Source organism: Euprymna scolopes, chromosome 28, assembly GCF_053919585.1.
Source record: "Euprymna scolopes isolate OS-2025 chromosome 28, ASM5391958v1, whole genome shotgun sequence".
NCBI classification, from domain to species: domain Eukaryota; kingdom Metazoa; phylum Mollusca; class Cephalopoda; order Sepiida; family Sepiolidae; genus Euprymna; species Euprymna scolopes.
The window spans coordinates 27,388,265-27,410,849 of record NC_136509.1 but is presented as its reverse complement, the minus strand read 5'-3'; the positions used below and the strand labels follow the sequence as shown (position 1 = coordinate 27,410,849).

The following is a 22,585-nucleotide window of genomic DNA, read 5'->3' as shown; positions in this document are numbered from 1 at the left end:
AACCGAGTAAAAATTTACAGATTTTTTTTTTTTTTTTTTTCATTTGTAACACAAACTAATTTTTAAAAAATTATTTTTGTTTTTATTTATTTATCTACTTATATTGTTCGGAGTGTAAATAAAATGTATTTAAATCTAAAAATAAATTAAATAAGAAAGAAGACGGTCCCATAAATTGTCGATTTAAAAAAAAAAAAGAAGCTTTTTTGGCTTTGTTTTTATTTATTTATCTACTTATATTTAAATTAAATTATTTATTTATCTACTTATATTATATTTAAATTTTAAAATAAATTAAATAAGAAAGAAGACGATCCCATAAATTGTCAATTAAAAAAAAACAGAAGCTTTTTTGGCTTTGTTTTTATTTATGCATGCACAGAATTTTTTAAATCAAAAGTCGTAAATCGGAATTTGTAAAGTGGAAGCGGATGGATGATTCAATGGCCAAGCAAGACGATTAGAGTTTTAAAATCGAAAATAATTTTTTTAAAAATTAGTTTGTGTTACAAATGAAAAAAAAAAAATATCTGTAAATTTTTACTTGGTTTCCACCTTAACATTTTTCTTTAAAATGACAACTTTAAATGGTTTTGGGGTATGCTGAAAACGACTATCGCATTTAAATTCTCCACAAATAAGTAGTTTTCCAGAGATATATATATATATATATATACACACAGACATATTCCTAAATGTTTTTTTTTTTTGTATTGATATTCATATTAAAAACACTTTCTATTTTTTTTAAAAAGAAAATACAACTTTGCAATTCATGACTCATATATAACATTTGCTAGCAAAAGATCTAGCTAATTTGCATATTCTTTTAAACATACATTTTAATTAATTCCCTATTAGTTTTTTCGGTTTTCTTATGGGATGATAATCTTCAGTAAACTATTACGTAGAATTATATTATTGCAGATATTCTACATGATTTATACTTGTATAATATTTGCGTAAAAAGGTTATAGTAAACACAAACCTCTTTCTATAGATATTTATGTGTGCGTATATATATTTGTTTAAAATTTTTGTTTATCCTGTTAGTTTTGGTCTACAGACATGAACCTAATAAATATATAGGGTATGCAAAACTTTATATTTGCTTTTTAGCTAGGGAAAATTGGTGCAAAAATGTGAAAATTAAAAAAAATTAAATTTGCAAGGTGAAAACTGAATGATGGCATTACAAATATGCATGCATAACATAATACCTATTTACAATGCCTCCCCACGGGACACAGACACCAGGGTCGTTTTTTAATGTGGAGAAAAGGTACAAAAATAAAAATTATCTCAGTCGTGAACGATTTCTCCTCCACTGAAAGAGAACGAGAAATGGAAGTGCCGCATCTCAAGAACAGATACTACACTCTGATCTTGGCATGCATAACATAGTAGCTATTGGTTCATGTTTTAATTTTTAGCCTTGCAGCAAATATGTCTTCATGAGTCAGGCATTAACATGAAAGGAAAAAATAAATTGTAAGCTAACCATTTTGGTTTCGATTCTCGGTGGTGGTGCACAGGTCATGTTTTTTTTTTTGTTTTTTTTCAACTTTTTAAATTGATACTATATATTGTTTCCAATATGATATAATAAATACGAAATCTGCACTAATCAAAATATCATATTTAAGTGTATTTTACGACCGGGTAATGCAGGTGGCCTGCTAGTGTATATAATTCCTGAGTTTATATAACAAAATATATTTTTCAAGGTTTACATCCTTTATAATATCGTCCAAATTATTTAATAAGCTCAATGAAGTTATGCTTGTAGCTTCAGAGCATGTATACGGGTTAGTTGTATTTCAATGACTAAAGGAAAGAATCAGTTCACTATCGTAATTTTTGTTTAGTTTTTTTTTTTGTTTGATTTTGACAAACCTCTATAATTTGTTCTTTACCATTCTACACGTGTTTCACGACCCATAATGAAAATACTGTCTTTAGTTTATTTGGCTACTCTTCAGAGACGATATATATAATTATTTTATAATTGTACTCACAATATACAGAAACATGTATGGCAATCCCTAAATCATGATGATGATAGCATATTATTTTTTTAAATATTCACATCAAATTATTTTAAATGATGTATGGAACACACACAAAACTTTAAACCAGGAAAATGATGAGTATACACTTTTTATAACTATGCCAATTTGTCAAGCAATCGATGAGAACTCTTAGGCATTACAGCAAAATTCTTGCAAGTTTGAATTGTTGAGTAATCTCCCTTCATTTTCTATGTCATTTTCAACAAGCAAACAAGCTCATCTTTTATACATAAAATTTGATTTTCTTATTTAAAAATAATACTTGATCAAATTATGTGATTTTTGGAATATGATATTTTCGTTTCATCATGGGTATGTACATCATACAGATTTTTCTTTTGTTTTTTAGAATAGGGGAAATTCGACAAGAACCCATAATTCTTTTATTATAAACATTTAATTATAAACTAGCTATTACTTAACCGGTGTTAACCAGGTGTATTTTCACTTTCATTTTTTATTCCACTGTTTCGGTACCTTTTTTTTTTTTTTTTTTAAGCCAAATTATTTTATTTTTAACAACATTTTAAAAGTTAAATTTTAAAACAATGTCAAGAAACGAGAGGAGATAGCTCAACAATAGTTCAAACTTGCAAGATTTATGTTGTAATGCCTACGAATTCCCATTAATCATTTTAAAAATTAAACCTCTTGATCAATTTACGTGATTTTTTTTTTGTGTTTCATCACCGCTGCATACATCAGATTTTTCTTCTTTTTTTTTTTTCTTTTATTTGAATTTAGGACGTATTCTAAATAAGAACCCAAGTCTTATTTCTGCAAATAAATGCATATATTCCAAAAGTTATTGGTACAAAAAAAGAGAAAAAAAAAAAAAAGGTGCTTTTATCCAAGAAGTCTTGCCAATTGCCAACTTCTAAGTGATGCAAGATTCAGTAGAATGAGAGGGGGGTATAGAATTAAGAAGACAAAAAAATGGAAGTGCATTGCTATTACTGTTTGGGATCAGATCGTGGATGGGTGTGTTGGATTTTAAGTTTGGAACGTGGGGAAAGAAGGGTTTTTCTAGGTAATAAAAGGGTGATGAAAAAAAAAAAGGTGGTTGGTGTACTACTTACCTTGTCAGTTCTAACCATTAATCAAAACATAAGTGACATGGCCAAGAGAAAGTGTTCAATAAGTCTTAAGATAAGCACATACCTGTGAAAAGGGAGAGAAAAAAATAAAAACATAAGTCAATGTGGGAAGTCAACAGACGCACACATATATATACCTTATTTTGTTCTACTAGTATATATATATTTTATATTATTTTGTTCCAGCTTTGAATTGGATATTCTATTGGATGCCAGACATTCACCCACTATCTCAGACATTCTAACCAAGAGATCTTTTTAAGATTCTGACCATCCCTTTAAGTGCAATTGTTTGTATCTCTCTTGCACTTAGTTCACCGGTTATATTTTCCAGGTAGTTCGGAAATTTTTTTTTTTTTTTTTTTTTTCGAATCCGATTGTTCCTATAATTACTGGAATGAAGAAAATCTTCCTAAGATTCCAGTTTCTTTTCATGTTGTACATAAGATCTTGGTCTTTCATTATCTTTTCCCTCTCAACTCTATTTAAACAAACACAATTGGGGACACTAACTTCTATGAAGGTTGCTGCTTTCTTCTTGCCCCATATCATTCGATGCCTCCATTCAGATAAAGGATACCCCTATTGTGATAGCTGCGCGTGTAATTGTGAGTCAAGTGTTGCGCAATCCCAGACCACACTTCTCCTGAATCGGGACTATTGGAGTCCAGTGGCAAAGAGAGATTCAGGGTGACTGGAAACAATGCAGAGATAAGCGGAGAGCATATGCAGCACCTGGAAATCCCAAATGGTCACCCATTTAGTACTGACCAGATTCAATGTTGCTTAACTTTATGTCAGGTTTAAAAAGTTCTTTTTTAGGCATGTAGCTGTAGTAATTACATAGTCATAGTAGATGATGTATGATCTATTTTGGACTGTTCTTTCTGGTAAACATGTTCCCAGAACTTGCTGCTACATTCGATATTCAAATTTTACAGATGGTTCAGTGGAGATATTTATACACTCCAGTGTCTCGTGTAGTACAGTAGCCATCCCCCAGGAGAACCTTACAGCTGGATGTCAGGTAGCTCTCACTCTCCACTTTGGTGTGGCAGAACCTACACTTGTTGTCATTGCTGAGACTAGTTATTTTCTTAACAGTATTGGCCATAAAGCATTGATCTTGAGCAGCCATTACGGTCACAGTGGAGCAATCCTCTTATATATATTTTTTTTATTTTCGAAGGATACCTATGTATTCTATAATAAGTAAGAGTTTTTATTTATTTGTATGATTTTGCAAACTTTAAAAGACTTCCATATCCTTTTAGCAACATTTTTCCTTCATCTTTTTTTATTTTAAGGAAATAAAAAAACCAAAAAACACTCTCAAATTATCTTTTTCGAGGAACACGCATCTGTTACTGTAGAGTTGTTTGGTGAACATACAACATAAGCATATGAATAAAATACTATGTGAAATAAATACATCTGATTTTGAAATGGTAACTAATATATATATATATATATATATATATATTTATTAAGAAGTATATTTGGTAAAAAAATAGAGAAAAGTGCTCGATGCATTGGTAAAATTAAATATGTTTTTTTTTATTTTAACCTTGGGAGTATTTGCTTAAATCATTACAAGATTGTTTCTATAGACGGGATAAACAAATTATCCAGCCTTTGTCATCAGACAATTTAAGCCAAAATAAATTGTATGAAAAGATTTTTATTTTGGCTTAAATTGTCTGATGACAATCTCGAGGTTTAAATAATAAAAACACACACATTATATATTAAAGGACTGGCCTCATGTAAGACCAAAGGTTTATTGTCGTCTGACAATGTCTTAGAGTAGATTTATTGTAGCGACTTATGATAATTTTGTTTATTATTTTATTCAATTTAGGTAAACAAAATTATCATAAGTCGCTACAATAAATCTACTGTTTCAGTCTAAGACATCATCAGGCGACAATAAACCTTCGGTCTTATTTGAGGGCAGTCCTTTTATATATATGTTATCATTCCAAAACCAGATGTATTCAGTTCACATAGTACTTTATTCATATGGTCATGTAGTATGCCTCAAACTTGTTTCGTTTAATAGTAGAACTTCACTAAACAACTCTACAGTGACAGATGCATGTTCTTCAGAAAAAAATAGTTGGAGTTTTTGTGTTTTTTATTTCCGTAGCATAAAAAAGATATGGTGAAAGAAAAATGTTGCTATAAGGATATTGAAATCTTTTAAAGTTTGCAAAATCATAAAATAAATAAAAACTCTCATTATAGAATATATCGGTATCCTGAAAAAAAAAAAAAAAAAAAAAAAAAAAAAAAAAAATGGGCAGAGATATTTTTGCATATACTTTCTATACATTTAATAGATCCACTTTTTCAAGGTAAAAGATATATATATATATATATATATATATATATGAACAATATCAAGCTAAATTCCAGTGACCCAGTTTTTCTTGTCTTACTGATCATAGTAACATTGAAACTAAAATTTTGGTACATTTATGTATGTACGTTATGTTTCGTTCACAAAAGAACATCCGACATTTCTATGTGTTTCCTGGATTTTTCCTTTATTTGCTCCTCCGAAATCAAAACAGTTATCCTTTAGGAAAACAAAACAAAAAAAAACTTAATGAAAATATCTAAACATTTTACAATTATTTCTCCATTAAAGTCTCTTTTTGCATGGACATGTAATTAATGATTTTTTTTTTTTAATTTTGTTTACTGTTTCACTGTGTAGTTTTTAAGTCGTCAGTAACTCCTGATATGGCCCGACTAACTGTATGAATTGGTTTTTCATTCCCTTCTTAGTCGATTTGCTGGCCCGTTTCTCAGTTGAATACAACACACTAGCCTTCAAATTCGATGTGGGCAAGTTCTTGTTGAGCCGTACTCATAGATAATCAAATTCTACCTGGATTACACCATTAAGGATTATTACATTACTACCATACATTTATTTAACCCGTATCCTTGAGTGGTCTTCAGGCCTTGATAAGTGGTGACTCACAATTAAAAAAAAGAAAAAGGAGGTGAGTATGCGACTCAGAAAAAATACCATTCAAGGCCTTGCTAAAATCTCTAGCCCACAACTTGTTCATCATTGTCAATAAAATAGGCACTGGTTTTCCATCTTAGCAGGGGTTCATGTGCCGTGTGTGGGCTGCTATCATTGTTAGAGATGTTGCGCAGATGAAAAATGAAGCCGGTTCAACCCATATCAGGAAAAAAGAAAAAAAAAAAAAAAATTTTTTTTTTTTTTAAAAAAGAAGGTTAATCATGCACCCACCTTCCATTCAAGTTTGAAACTGAAGCAGCAGATGACCAAATTAAGACAAAAGAAATCCAACAAAAGAATTTTTATTATAATGCATGACATGCAGTAAAGGCGGTTAAATATCGAATTTGTCAAGGCAAACACAAGGCACAGACAGCTTAAACCACACACACAAAAAAATATACATGCAATCAATAAAATTATAATTAAAAATATGAATTCATCAGAAAAATTTCAAAAAAAAAAAAAAAAGAAAAAAAAAAAATCAGTGAATCTATTTTGTTCACTTACTAATGTAGCTTTTTTTTTTTTTTACTGATACATCACCTGTTATTAAGGCCAAAAGTCACCCGAGGATAAGGGGCAATGGGATATATAGAATGTCAGTTGAATTATGAAGAATATTGTGAGAAGATTGATAATAACAAATGAAAAACAAAATTTGAACACATATGGATATGGTTTTTGACAAGTATTTGTTTATATTGGACTTGAAGACAACCTTGTTGTAATCTGCACGTAAGCGATTTCATAGTAATGTGTTCCACACATGGGGAAGTTTATGAAAATTTTATTCGATGCTAGGTATATAGAGCAACAATTGAAAGTAACTTTTTTTTCTTCAAATTTTATTTATCTACTAATCAAAATTAAGCAATTCGATTAACTCATATTTTACAGTAATGGTTTGAAATGTTTGTAGTTCAACTGTCTACCATGTCATTATTTCTATGAAAGTGTCTCGATCGAGCTCCAATTTATGGTTCCTCCTTGTAAGATATTCACAGTAAAAACTCTTCTTGAACAACAACTGCAAAGAACTTTTGTTTTCTTTGCTTTATGTGCCTAAAACATTAGACAGAATTTTCATGAACAAAGTTTATTTTTTGGAATTCCAATTTGTGAAACATTCCCACAGGAATTGTTCCCAGCAGTCTACAACATGATCATCTTCAAATCCAGTCTCGACAAATACTTATAAACCGTTCTCAAATTTTGTTTATTTTATTTATCATTTTCAATCTTTTTATATTTTTCAGTACTTCCAGAGAGAGAGAGAGAGAGAATTTCAGTGTGTGAAGAATACTAGTGAAAGTCTACCATCAACTTCTGTATCTTTCAAAACGGCTGGAAAGAATAAGAATTTGAAAAGCAGTTAAGTCAGGCAGCTAGTAATTTTATTGCCGAAAACAAAATATGATGCTATTGCATAACTTCATTAAGTATTTATTTTTTTGTCAAAATAGAAGAAAATATGCTGAAATTATTGAAAAGTAATTTTTTTTTACCTTTAATACACACACACGAAAAAATTCATTTTTAAGGGTTTTTTTAAACTAAACATTTTGCCAATAACAATCTAATATATAAAGTAAAGAGTCCATTTCTCAAATCTTTGTGGTTAATAATTAATAGATTTCTTCATAAAAATCCATGTTTGATTCTCATTCGCCAGTTTTGGGGAGGGGGTATTCGTAGAACATTGGTCCATGTTCTTAAGAATAAAACAATGCATTTTCTTTCAAAAGATTTTCACATTTTTTAATCCATTTTTGCTTCCATTCCTGTTTTTTTTTTTTTTTCATTGCTTATATATTAAAATATTTTCACAAAAAGATCTTATAAAAAGAAAAATTATAATTATTATGGCAGTTTCATAAATTGCTTAGAGACATTTATTCAAATAAAACCCAGAGTTTTATCAACAAATAAATCTATTTCAAATTTAAAAAAAAAATGAAATTACTCCGTCAAAAGAAAAAAAAATGTATATATATATATATATATATATATATATATATATATATATATATATATATAAAAATAAAAAAATTTAACAATGCAAATTTTTTTAAAATTTCAAAATAGAATACATGGCGAATATGTAGCTTTAAAAAGAATAGATGTATTTTTTTATTGTGTGTGTAAACAATGTCTAAAATAACGTTTTTCCTCAATGTTTTCTATTATCTATATAAAGGAGAGGTGAATGACTTTCATCATTATGTTCAATACATTAAAACAAGACAGGAATGGAGTGGGCATAGGTGAAAGAGGGGTGAGGGAAGTGGAAAAACGGTGAATTAGGAAAGAGAGAAAGAGCGATGGATAAAGAGAGGTAGAAATTTTAATATAAAGATTTTACACATACTTAACCTTTTCTATTTTTTTTTATGGTGCCGGGCAACGCCGGGTAAACCTGCTAGTCTTATTAAATATAAAACTGCGCCTTTGCTTGAATCATATACATACAAGCATACACACACACACACAAATTATATATATATATATATATGGGTGTTTGTGTGCAAATCCAACTGTCGTGTGTGTGTGCATATATTACATTTAAATCTAGATAAGACACCTGCAGGATTTTATCATAAAGAACCGTTGGATTCAATGCTGTAACTAATACATAAGTATTTAAATGTAGTACTTATCTGAAACGTAAATGTTTTAGTTTCGATTCTAGCTGATGACACCCAAGTCATTTCTTTTTAACCCTTTTCAAAATCACTACTATATATTGAATACAATATAATAATCAATAGAGAATTGGCTCTAAATACGCAATCTGCATAAATTAAAATATCATATTTAAATGTATTTTACGACCGGGCTATGCCAGGCGGCATGCTAGTATATACTAAATGATTATAAAAAAAAAAAAAAAAAATGGCAAGGTTTATAAACGATCTTCTAACATAATAGGTCTCACATTGTATACTAAAATACAATCACTGTCCCATCACTACACTGTTGTCTTTCTGTCTTGGTTTAAAAGTACTTCAACGGAATGTGCTTCGACAAACTTACTGTACTTCAGCTCCCACTTCACTGTAAATATTCCGACCAAACCGACAATTAGTAAAATCTCACCGCTCCACTGTAGAGATCCCCAGATGCCAGATTGCTTTTTACTCTAATAGCTTCTCCTTATTCCTAAAACTGCTTGCCTTTGGAATTCCCTCCTTGTTTCCTTGACTGTACCAACATGTAGGAATTTAAATGCAACAAAAAAAAAAAAAACAAACATCTCAGACGAGTATTGATAATTTTTATTATTCGGACTACCGTCCTCATTTTTTATCCTATTCTTATGTTTCAAATGACGCAACTCTGACCTTCTTCAAGTACATCTTGTCAAACCCAAAACCTTTTATTTAATCCATGGGGATAGCTTGCTCTAGTTTCATCAACCAGATTAAACTCTGAAGTAATTTGTAATTGTATTCTTCCTATCATCTGTACCGTTTCATAACCAATCAAAAGTACAGATTTTATATCGAAAACATTACACCTTATGCAAATTTACTGCTAATCAAAGTCATCTAATTCTACTAGCACTCTAAACAGCCAATTTGCAAAGCGGAGGTAACTCAATTGACAACTATTGACTGTTAATGCCACCTCAACACTTGAGGATAAGGCTAACGAGATTGTTGCATAACCAGGAGAACATCACCGAGTTGAATCTATCAACCTTAGATGGCTTTCAGAAATTAACTTCACCCCTCACTGGCCATTTTGAAAAGTAAAAGCTAAGATCAAAGATTATTAATTATTACATTAATAACAATAACACCTATGCCAGAGTCATCTAGCTTTAAACACTCTAAACAGCCAATCTCCATAGGAGAGATACTTAATTGTTAATGCTATCTCAATTAACAACTCTTCTCCATTTTTTTTATTTTTAAAATCTCTAATGCCCAATCAGTTGTCTTAAGATCTTTAAGGAAGGAACATCACCTTTTTTTAAAACATCAGCAACCTGATGTTTCTGCAAAATCCAAACAATTTAAGTCAGTTCTCTATTGCTCAGCATTTCCTTAAGAATGCCTATCTTGAGTCTTAGTCGTTTTTCTAGAATCTAAGTGTTGGGACGAGTGGCATAATGAACCCTTGAATTATCTGTATTGCAAATCACAAGAATATTGGATTAAATGTCAATATGCAAGATTTCACAGAAGAATGTCTTATAAAACATACAAGTCCACCAAGTCCACCATTGCCAATGTCTCTGCAGCTTGTGTGCTTTTTCACAACCCTTCTAATTTTTCTTGATTGCCAATGCAGTGGAAAGTATTTGCTGTTGCTGCCCACAACAAAAATAATGTAGCCATCTTGAGAGCCGCCATCATCTTCCAAATTATCAAAAAGATGCATCGCTGTAACCCATTATACAAATATTGTGTAGACTGCGAAGATCAGGAATGCAAAACTGCAGATTCCTTCTTAGCCTTCTTTGTATTATAATTTGACTATCTTATGCATTACACTTTACATTTTCTGATAAAAGAAGGAAATTCCCTGACATCAAAGCTAAGATCAGACATTGAATTGCATTACTACACAGACAATCTGCCATTTGCTGCAAAGGGAAGATAACTCGATTGACAAATATTGACTATTAAGCTGCTAATGTAGTTATGCTAAATACAGAGGAGTAATCTATCCTAACAATAGTAGTTTTCTTCATAATATATCTAAAACAAGAAGTAGACAACTGATTCTTTATAGGTTAATTCACTTACAATTTTTTTTATAAAAAGAAAGTTATTAACTAAAATGTTCTCATAATGGAAATGAACTTGATATCAAAGCTGAAATCAGGCCTCATCTGTATAGCAATTGAATCTGATCTTCCATTTGCTTGTTTTCACAATTTTCCTTTTTGCATGACTCAATTTCCAATCTTCAAAAGCCAAAGATACAAAAATCGTCTGCAGATTTTACACATCTGTCCTGGGGCAACAATTTTGTTCACTGTGTTGTCTGACATTTAGACCAAGTTCTTCAAGCTTTGTAGAATCTTCATATTTCACTACAAAAGTGTTTTTGATCTTCTATAACAGATCTTGAATAGCTCAGAGTCATCTCAACAAAAATCATTAACATGCGTGAAGAGGATCCCTTATAATTTTCCATCATGGAATTATATTAAGATAATTTGGTCATGTTTTGACACCTCAGCTCTCAGCTTTCACTGTAAGGCATCGGGATCTTAAGGCATCTACACACACACTTTGAAAGCTTATAAATTTTCCCCTTGACATAAACAGCTTCAGGTGGAAGTAGTAAATAAATGTGTGTCAGAAATGTGTTGAAGAAATGTAGTTTTTTTTTAGGGGGGGGGGTCTACAACTTATCAAGTCCTGAAGGCCACCACTTTACGATAACGATTACTGAATGTAAGGTGGTGGTGTAATAATTATTAATGGTATAAATTGAGTAGGATTTGATTATTTTGGGGTTCAACAAAAACTTGTTTACATTGGATTTGAAGGTTACCGTGTTGTATTCAACTGGGAAGAAGGCCAACGAAACAGTGTTCCATATGTAAGCAGTTCTGGGAGAGAAGCTTTGTTCATAGAATCTGCGTTTAGGTTCAAGCACAGATAGAAAGTGGGTGAAATTGTATACCAGTGGTTGTAGCTAGTCGAGGGGTTTTTTGTGAAGGTTTGGGAGGAAGGTGGCAACCATAGATTATTCAATCAAGCATTTGCCATGAAAATAATAGAACAAAGACAGGCTTCTGTGGGGAAAGAGGTTGCAGGGAAGAGAAAAGTGCATATCCTAACAGGTTTCCAAGCTGGTTTTGAACTATCAAGGCAGGATAGTGCATGCCGAGCAGCTTGTTTATGTCAATATAATTGCAAGACCATCTGTTTAAAGCAATGGCAACCAATGCAACCCTAAAGCCCTCCTTGGAGCACGTGAGAGAATCTCATCTCATTAATTTTGTCTCCTTGTTCTGAGACCCTTGGTTAACAAGTCTATCTTAATGGACTTGATATTCTTCACAAATTTATCAGTGCATGCAGTAATTCTACTTTGATCTATGAAAAAAAACAACAGCGTACATCTTGTTTTTAATCAAGCTTAACAGTTCTTGCTGTTTTACCTTCTCAACACAAGACGATAAAAGAGCCTCTGTTGAGTCTTAATTTCTCAGCATCTGGCTCAGAGACACCTGCAATCTGGCTACAAAGACAGCATTTTGGAAGTCAACGGCAAAGGGTCTACCGCCACCTTAAGAAATATTTAAATATTTGGCACTTGTGACCTTATCAGCTCTGCTAATGATTTTCAAATATTTTATTTTTCATTTTCGTCAGACATTTTGTAATTAACAACCTGTTTGGGTTTGAGCAGATTAATGATCTTCTCTATACTACGATGACTAAATTATCGATGTAATTTCCCAGAAAATTTCTTTTCAGCTCTTTTTTTTTCATACACTTTTCACGATCTGCAAAGGGGAGATAATTCAATTGATTATTAATGCCAACAGAAACTTCAACTATCAAAAGACACACTTAGTACTAATAATAACCTAATAATTTTATCCACTGTGCTATGGGATCTTCCGTACAGATTCCAGAATTTGACAAGATGTACCTGTAAAAGTTCAGAGGTTAGATTTGTCAAAAGAACAAAAGAAAATAGCATGTTAAAGCCAACGGTCCACCTATGAATTTAAAAAAGAATGGGGGAGAGAGAAAAAAGCAATTAAAGAAGAGAGAAAAAAAATTACTAGTGAAAAGTAGTTCACCAAAAAACTTTTATGAACAATGTTGGAGAATTGAATAACTAACAAAAATATTATTTTTAACTCTATAATTACATAAAGACTTCATTATCTCAACACAATGGCTAAATGAAACAAAGTTGAATGCTACATCTGGTAAAAAAGGAGGTAACTGCTTTCTAACACAGAACATGAGGAATAAACAATCATATGACCAAATATCTTGACAAGTTCAGGTCAACAAGTGAAAAATGATAAAATTAAAAGGAAGCAAACGTCAAAAAGAGGTAGAATAAAATAAAAGAAAAACACAAGTCAAAAGTTAGAAGCAAAAGAAAGCAGCAGTTTAGACTTATATTTATTCGTTTACAGTAATAAAAAAGAAAATTAAATAAAAACTATCAGTTTTTAAAATCGTTAAACTTTGCATTATTTGAATTCTTTGGACTACTGTCCTCATCTTGAGTGTTATTTTCGCAACATTTTGGTCGATGTAACCTCCAACCTTTTTCAGGTGTATTTTGTGAAAATAATACTAAAAATGAGACCATTAGTCTGAAGAATCCAAATAATATAATTAATCCTCATCTCAAAAATTAAAAAACGAGTTAGACATATATATATATATATATATATATATATATATATATATATATATATATATATATATACACTAGCAAAAGTACCCATCGTTGACTGGGGTCAAAAACAGCCTACAGAAAATGGACTGATTCATGAAAGTATGATAGGTTATGAAAAGGAAGGTTGTAAAGAGATAGCTTCGAATTCGGGGGTATCAAAACCAAAGCAAAATATGATGAAAATAAAAATAAAATAGATAAACCCCATAATTTATTATACCATACATGTTCACACTGAAACACTTCTCACAATATTCTGTAGATCTTTATTAAAGTTTGTGCCTATTTTCATTCTATGGAGGTCAGGCGTGAACGCAGACCCCACAATTTTATTATAACATCTCTATTTAAGTTAAAACATACCTATCAAAGTATTATTATGTACATCTATACCAAAAACACTTGTAAACAATTTTTTTTATTTTTAAATTTTTTATTTCCATACTTTGTGGACCAGGCGCATATGCAGACCCCGCAATTTTAATGAATCATCATTATGCCAGATCAAACATACCCATTCCTGTGTCTCGATACATCTATCATTATATGTGATCAGTTTTCTATAATAGTCAACCATATAGGCGTCTATTCGTGACCAGACACACAAACAGACGTTCAGCTTTATATTATAGATTATACTAGCAAGGCCACCCGGTGTTGCTCGGGATCGTATAAGACAATGAGAAAAATTTTGAACATACCTGTTATTTTTAGAATAGAGGAAGTTTTTATATCTCTGTATCATTTGGCATCTTGAGAAAAAGAATATTTTACCTACTCTAGGACGAATATTACACAACATATGTATTGAATAATTGTACTTTCCCTAAGACAGGAAATTTACAGCATGTATGTGGAAAAAAATTGGTTTACAGTGGTTGTAATTAGACGAGTTTTTGCTATGTTTTATAGAGTGGAAGCAGACATTGGAGCTAAGTCGAGCACCTACCATGAAAATAATGACAGTAGAGAAAGACTTGCAACGTTTATTCTGTGAAAAAGGCTGTAAGGATGAGAAGCAAAGAGTAGAGGACATGCTACCGCTAAATTTAGAAATCGATTTTGTACGTTGTCAAGACAGGAAAAAATGCTTTCACCGGCACCCCCCCCCCCAGATGTAATAATTATGTATCTAAAGTATATCAGTTCTTGTATCTTTAAGACAATCCTTGACCAAACAACTTGCTAAATGGCAGGTGATAATCACTGACAGACAATAAAATTTTGGCAAATATTTGAAAAAACATTTATTTAATCAGAAATTAAGCTGCCAAGTTTTAGAAAAGTCGCTAGACAAGAAAATTTGAAAAGAAAAGGGATTTTCTTTGTTTTTTTTGTTTTTCTTTTTTTGTGGCTGCATTTGCAATTTTCTCGTTTTTGACTGAAAAGAATGGCAAAATTCCCAGAGGAATTCTGAAAAAAAAAAAAATTTATTTTACAAAAATTCTTTATGCTTGCATTTACTCATGTTTCTGAGCAAGTAAACAATTCTAACATCTAATTTAATTTAGAACTATATATATATATATATATATATATATATATATATATATATATATATAGATAGATAGATAGATAGATAGATAGACACAATAAGAGTGGAAAAACAAAGATTCGTTATGCAAATTTTTCACCCTCGGATGTTCTGAGTAATATGTATGGTTCTGCGATTTGTGGCCATCTTATAAATAACCATGCGTGTGCCACGAATTTCAGTGCTGACATGTTTACGATCCTTAGTAAGTCGCACTCTCCCTATCATTTGAAAATTTTAGAGACTCTTTTTATTAAGTCATTGAGACCTTTGCAAGCAAAAAGAAAATCTTCTTGGACTTAATTTAGTCTCTATGTAATCCCACCCCCCTCCGTTTATTTCTGTTTTTTTTTTCTTCCTACCCCCCCCCCGCCATTTTCATGACTTTTTTGTTTTTTTTTAAATCGTATTTTCCTCGATTTAGCTTTGTTAAGTGAGAAACGAAACCTGGTTAGCTAACCTTTATTTTCATTTTTTAAATTCATTATGCTTTTTGGTTTGTATTTAACCGTTATAAAATTCTGTACCCCCCCCCCGGAAAATTTTCATATATATATATATATATATATATATATATATATATATATATATATATACACACACACACACACTAGCAGGCCACCTGGTGTTGCCCAGTTATAAAATATGCTTAAATAAATTTTAATTTATGCAGATTTTGTATTTATTATAATAGAATCAATACGCTGTTGATTATTATATTGTACCTATTTACTATGCCTCCCCACGGGACAGAGTTAGACACCAGGGTTGTTTTTTAACGTGGAGAAAAGGTACAAAAATAAAAATTGTCTCAGTCGTGAAGGATTTCTCCTCCACCGAAAGAGAACAAGAAATGGAAGTGCAGCACTGCAGCATCTGAAGAACAGATACTACACTTTGATCTTGACCAAAAAGGCCAAGAAAGAAACACCAATATTGTACTCAATATATAATAGTGATTTCAAAAGTTAAAAAAAGAAAATGACTTGAACGCCATCAGCTACAATTGAAACCAAAACATAGCTCTCCAGAATTATTTGTTAACATCTGAGCTAAGTCCATACGCATATAAAAACATGTATATTATATACATATATTTTTTTCAATTTTGACCTCTTAGCAATTATTTTTACTCGTAAAAAAAAAAATAACAAATAGAATTTGTTTCACGGGTTCAAATTCACTATATATCGAGTTTCCAGTCTGTAGACCTAAAATTGAGTCATTTGGTAGAGACCAGAGCACATACAAACTAGGTCATTTATAGATATTTAAAATTATATAAACATAAAAAAAATCCCTACGCAAACCAATCTACGTTTCGACGTTTCTTCAAAGGTTTAATAATTAGATTATTTATTGTTTATTCCCTTGCACAAAGAAATAATTAGATTACCAAACACCTGATGAAACAATGTCAAAACGTAACTAGATCCATGTACAAACTTTTCTGATATTTACATAATTTTGCTTATAAAAGCTCTATGTATTGAGCACTTTTGAAAAATACTAATCTTTTTAATTCAATACAGTTGAACACAATTTTATATATATCAAAAAGTAAAAATTAAGTTTACAAGCCAAAAGCTTCTGCAAACTTGGAGAATATGAATATTAACAATTATATAATCCCAACCAAATAAAAAAAAGCTCAGTACAACCAAAATGGAAAATAGATCTTGTCATAAAAGAGCACAATTAAAGACTATAAATTATAATTTACAAGAATTTATTGTTCAACAGGATACTCAAAAAGAAATATTAAGATTTCCTTAATCTGCGGAGTTCCAAAGATCAGTGGAGATATATATATATATGATGATGATTGGCACAAACAGGATATATAAAAGTTCTCATATCACATGGATAGTGTATTAATCCAACATGCAAAACAAAACTTACAAGCCATATAATATTTGCTTCTCACTGGTTACTTCAGTAATGTCTTGCAATCAAGTTGATAAAGCTTAACAAAAAAAAAGAAAAAAAAGAAAAGGAAATAAACAAACACATGCACATGCAAAAAAAATACAAGGACACAAGACGTTGTATACAACATTGTATGATCAATCAACAGGTGTTAAAGCAAAAAGGACAATAAACATGCACTTCCTACATTCTACCTGCTCAGGTATCTGCTCAGGTGGGGATGATGGTGTTGGTGAAGGAAGTAGTGGTGGTGGTGATGGTGCTCGTGATGATGGCGGTTGAGGGTTGATGTAGGTGTCAGGTCTGTACGCTTCTCACAACCCAACTGGTGCAACTGTGACAGGAGGAGGAAAATAGGAAAGAGGGAGAAGAAAGAAAGAGGAACAGGAAGTGAGGTTTGTTAAGTAACAAGAAAGATTAATTGGCAGGTAAATTTAATTCAGGGTCATCCACAAAAGCTTAGATCATTTATCAATAAAGTCAATGGTTGCCTGTGGCAGTATTACTTGCAACCGCCAACAAAAATAAATAAAACCAGTGTAAAAAAGAAATATATATAAAAAAAAGGAAAGATTGAACCAAGGGAAGCTAACTTAGCCTACTTGAACCCCAATATTATTTTTTGGATCCATCTTTATACATTTAGGGTCATATATAGTTATTGCCCCTACAAAGGTTTCTCTGAATCTGAACATAGCTAAAATGTTTCTGATCCGTAGTTTATACCGGCTCTTTCATTGGTGTCCACACTAGTGTCAGGACGACCAATTGGAATCCGAACTTATTTCTTTTGTATCGGAATTGGAAAAATTTTAGTCTACTTTTAACTTAAAACTAATTCTTTTGATAGCTATTCTGTAAAAAAAAAAAAGAATCAAACAAAAAAAAAAAAGAAAGAGGCGAAAAATATACAACAAATAACTTACCTAAGTAAAACTAAATTACTCTTCTACCTACATAGATAAGTTTTTTTTTGTGTTTTAATTTATTTTAATGTGTCTTAATCAAAAATAAGATAATGTAAAGCCTGTTTAGTTGAAACAAAAAACAAAATGGTGGTCTCATTAGAGCGATAGTTGAGCTTTGATAATTGTTGAAATATCGAAAATTACACTAAATACTGATAGAAACCCATCCAATAAATGTCACTAATCGTGTGAAAATGTAATGTTTTATTAGTATTTTGTTTTATTTTCGATTATTGAATAATTTTAGAGGGTTGATTATGACTAACGAGACCACCACTTTGTTTTTTTTTTTTTGTTGTTTTTTTCATTTTAACTCAACTAGGCTTTGCACTACGTTTATAACTAAAAAACACTTGAGTTGATTAAAATCTTTAATACAATATGTATAGGGAAAACATTAAGTTTGTTAAATTAAAAAATGGTATCTACGAGGACTCTCCGTTACCCCCCCCCCCCCCGAAAAAAAAAAAAAAAAGAAATTTTTCTTTTTTAAGCGATTAAGTGATTTTAGATTCAGAATTGGAATCCATAATTGCATTGGAATTGAAAAAAAAAAAAAAATTAGAATCGTCCCTTTAGCCTGTAGCCATTAATTATTAATGGCTACAGAAAATGCGAAAGTGGCTTATACACAATCTGTTAAATCTAAAAGTGACCGAGCAGAAAAATATAGATGAAAATCGGACAATGAGTTTATCAAAATCTTGGATACGCTACATAAGAGCAAAACATTAAGAAGTTTGTAAAATTAAAAAGAAAAAAATATATATATATATATATAAATTTAAAAGTAAATGAGGACTATTCGCTAGATTCGTCTATATCCCTAATGAAATTCTACTTTTTTTTTTTTTTTTTTTTTTTTTTGTAAACGATCTTAGAATCAGAATAAATAACTGTATCGACTTGTGGAAAAAATATCCCCCCCCCCCTACTAGTTGGTAGAGTACCTGGGTATGTCAATTTCCATCTTCATCTAGTTTATACGACTTTATACCTAATATGTATACGGCATAACTACGTTGACACAACAGTTCTTGCCAAATCACCGAAGTTAAGCAACGATGAGCCTGGCCAGTACCAGATGGGTGACCATTTGAGAATTTTAAGCGTTGAATACACTGCACCTTAATCTAGAAATCCACACACTGGTATATGGAGGGTACGGTTAATCTACTGGGAGAGATGGAGCCTCACTCTTCATTAGACAGACATCTACGAGGAGGAAACCTGATGTCAAACATGAGGTCTACTGTTTGCTTTGTCTTGTGGCAGTCTTTGCACCAACTGAGATTAGCAGTTGTGCCAAAAAGTGTGGTTGGTTCTGCACAAAGCCTTCACCACTATAAAAATATAATGTGAGGATTTCCAAACAACTTAGTTGTTGTGGCGGACCTGATACATCAAAATTGACAAGAGTATCATACAAAGGAAAATATTCATGAAATTTTGTACAAACAAATGTGGTATTTAAGTCTTTACGAGAGAGAGAGAGAGAGAGAGAGAGAGAAAGTAAATACGACAAATGTATTTAAGTTTTTTTTTATTGGACCCCCCCCCCCGCCAGAAATTACGCTATTTTTTTTTTCTTTTAAGTTTATTATGTTACATCAGTCTCTTCAATTTATAAAACAAATGTCCAATTTAAAAAAAATCCTCACGTCTTGACATTGTAAAAACTACTGCCTTAGTAATGTCTATTCTGTCTATTGCTTTTGGAAACCTATAGTATTTATCAATTATCATTATCACGGTATACTTCACGTCCGATCTAAACAAGTTCTTGTCTCCATAAATATTCAAATTTCACCCAATTTACACGATGAACAATTACTACACTACCCACCTTACATTTATTAACTCTCATCTCCGAGTGCCTTCCGAACCTTGATAAGTGGCGACTCCCCCAAAAATGGACAAACATTAATAACACAAAATTTTTAATAGTATATACAAGTATGCCATTTAATAATCCTTCAATGTTAAAGGTTCTGGGTATGACCTTAAACTATATCCAGTGGTGAGGCCCCAGCTTGTGGGCTTTGGGGAGTGTGGAGCCACCTTTTAATTGCCATTGCTCCCAGGTCCACTCTGACCCGGAGTGGTAGTATCTGTTAGGGTCCCAACTATGGGTTAAATAGAAACCGACTTGAAAACAAAAAATATTCTATTATAAAATTTTCCTTCAAAATCTTTGGATTCGGCATTAAATAATCTGAAAAGGGTTGATATGCCGTAACCAATGTTAAAATAACATTAAAGAGAAAGTGAAAAAAAAAATAAACAAAAATATGATCAAAAAGATGTCATTCTGGTTAAAAGGTTATCTGATAAAAGAAAAAAAAACCCTCAAATCTTTTATATATATATATATATATATATATATATATATATATATATATATATTACAATAGAAAAATGTAATATGGTTAAGCTTAAACATGGAAAAGTAAAGGACTAGTTGTAAAAACTGGAAAAGAAAAGGACAATATATTCTAGTAAAAAATATAAATTTATAACTTAAAATATTGCAGCATTAAGAATTGATTATATAATGTTATAAATTGAATTTTTAAAAATATTCCTAATGCTGCAATATTTTAAGTTATAAATTTATTATATTTTTTACTAGAATATCTTGCCCTTTTCTTTTCCTGTTTTTACAACTAGTCCTTTAATTTTCTATGTTTAAGCTTAACCATATCACTTCTCATCCTTGCATTTTTCTATAATAATCCATGATTTTTCCAGGCTTCCAATAAATTCACTTGTTCTTTGTTTAATTTCAGTCTTATTTTTTTGCCCCCATAAACACATGTAATAACAATGTATGGCATTCGTTTTCTTTCAATAAAATCCCCCCCAATTATATCTTTTTCATGCTTTCATTCTCTCTGTTCCATTTGTTACTTCTCTTTTTGAACAGTAGTCCTGAAGCGACGTGGTTGCTATGGAAACCAGTCATAAAAAGCGTTGCTCACCTCCTTACATATTTTTACAATTTTGAACACCAGAAAATTCATAACTTTTGTTTTACTGAACGAAAATTGAACATTTTTTCGCCAAAAAATGAGTGAGCTGTGAAGCTTTAAAGCAGTTCTAAATGATTAAAACAGACACTTTACCATATATTCAAACATAGTAGTGTTTGAATGATTAAATATATATATATATATATATATATATATACACAAAAATTATTTACAGAAAATCAAGAGTTGATAAGAGAATAACTGAGAATGAGGAGAGTATAGTCCGAAGCCTTGACTTGGATTTAAAAAAAATTTTTTTACGGAAATCGCTCGGGACAAAGCATTAAGTTACTTAATGTAAGGAGGTTAAAAATAAAGAAATACCACTTCAAGATCAAAGACTAACCAATGATAAGTGTTAAAGTGTTATACAAATAGATTCCAGCCACGGCCATTTAGATGTCTCTCGGTGGTGGGGTTCCAGCCCAGAAAACAGCAATTCTTCTCGCTTTGTCAAAAACATAGCTCATGGAATGTGAGGACTAAAGGACAAAATAAGGGAAGTGAAACTTATGAGACTAAACCTGTTCCGCTTTCTACTCTTTAATTATAATTAATCATCATCATTCGCTTCCCAAAATCCAATCTTTCACCATGCTAAGGGCAGTGGTAACGTAATAGTGTCAAAGCTACCCGGTTTACAAGGTTCTGGTGAAATTTGAGGAGGAGTTAGCATCAGGACCCATCGTCCTCTCGTTGTCTGCCTCTACGCATTGCAAGCAAAGATAGGCGCAGTACCACAAAATCGAGAGAATGACTAAGACTGTCATTCCAACTAATCATCATCATCACCATCACCAACAACCCAAAATCCAACACTTCCTCATCGGAGTGAGGACAGTAGCAACATGAGTGTACTGAGACCCGTCATCCTCTACCCATGCCAAGCAAAGCATGCCAAGCAAAGATGAGCCTTCCACAGACCTGCAAATTAATGGAGTGAGAGTGACAACATTTGCTTGTGCGTCATTGCTACGTATGTTCTGGGCCAAACCTTCCCCGACTTTGTATGCAATTGTTGAGCCTTGCTGTTCTTGGTGTTGAGGTGAGGGTAAACACAGCTTAATGAATAGTTGCGACCAACAAGGATGAATTCATATAAAACCAAACAAACCTGAGGTGCAATATTTATGAGCTCTATGCAAAAACCTGACTCGCCTAACAAACAAACAAACAAACAAACAAACAAACAAACAAACACTGCCCACCCCCTCTATTTGTTAATAAAATTAGATTTGGTGATTCTCCGGTTTCAGCTCAACATTAAAAACTGCTCATTAAAAGAAAATAAGCAAAGTAACACAAAAAGTTTACGTACTAAGGTGGTAGGTTAAAAAAAGATAGTACACCAAAAAGTATGTAAATTCATCCACTAGTTAAAAAAAAAAAAATAAAGAGGCAATGAGTGTTGAGTTTTAAGTATGCGCATTCAATATACACGTATTCATGCTTCATGTATGCATAGAATGAAGCAGCATCAGAGTCAATGTTTGCTGATGCCAAAGTATCAGCAGCAGC

The 22,585-nt window shown here is 31.5% G+C and overlaps 1 protein-coding gene and 1 pseudogene across 17 annotated transcripts in view; both read right to left on the bottom strand.

Moving 5' to 3' along the window:
- The window catches only part of LOC145249540 (uncharacterized), a 917,547-nt gene that overhangs the window by 778,637 nt on the left and 116,325 nt on the right, over positions 1-22,585 (bottom strand). For 5 of the 17 annotated variants that reach the window (XM_080111165.1, XM_080111168.1, XM_080111169.1 and 2 more), the window contains exon 2: positions 3,152-3,233. The exons of 7 other annotated variants lie outside the window; for them this stretch is intronic. The gene's annotated coding sequence lies outside the window, so the exon portion shown is untranslated. Of the gene's footprint in view, positions 1-3,151; positions 3,234-17,040; positions 17,105-17,261; positions 17,519-22,585 lie in introns of those variants that run through there. 5 more of the 17 variants (XM_080111166.1, XM_080111172.1, XM_080111176.1 and 2 more) reach the window with 3 other exon arrangements.
- Positions 15,902-16,066, bottom strand: LOC145249889 (U2 spliceosomal RNA; annotated as a pseudogene).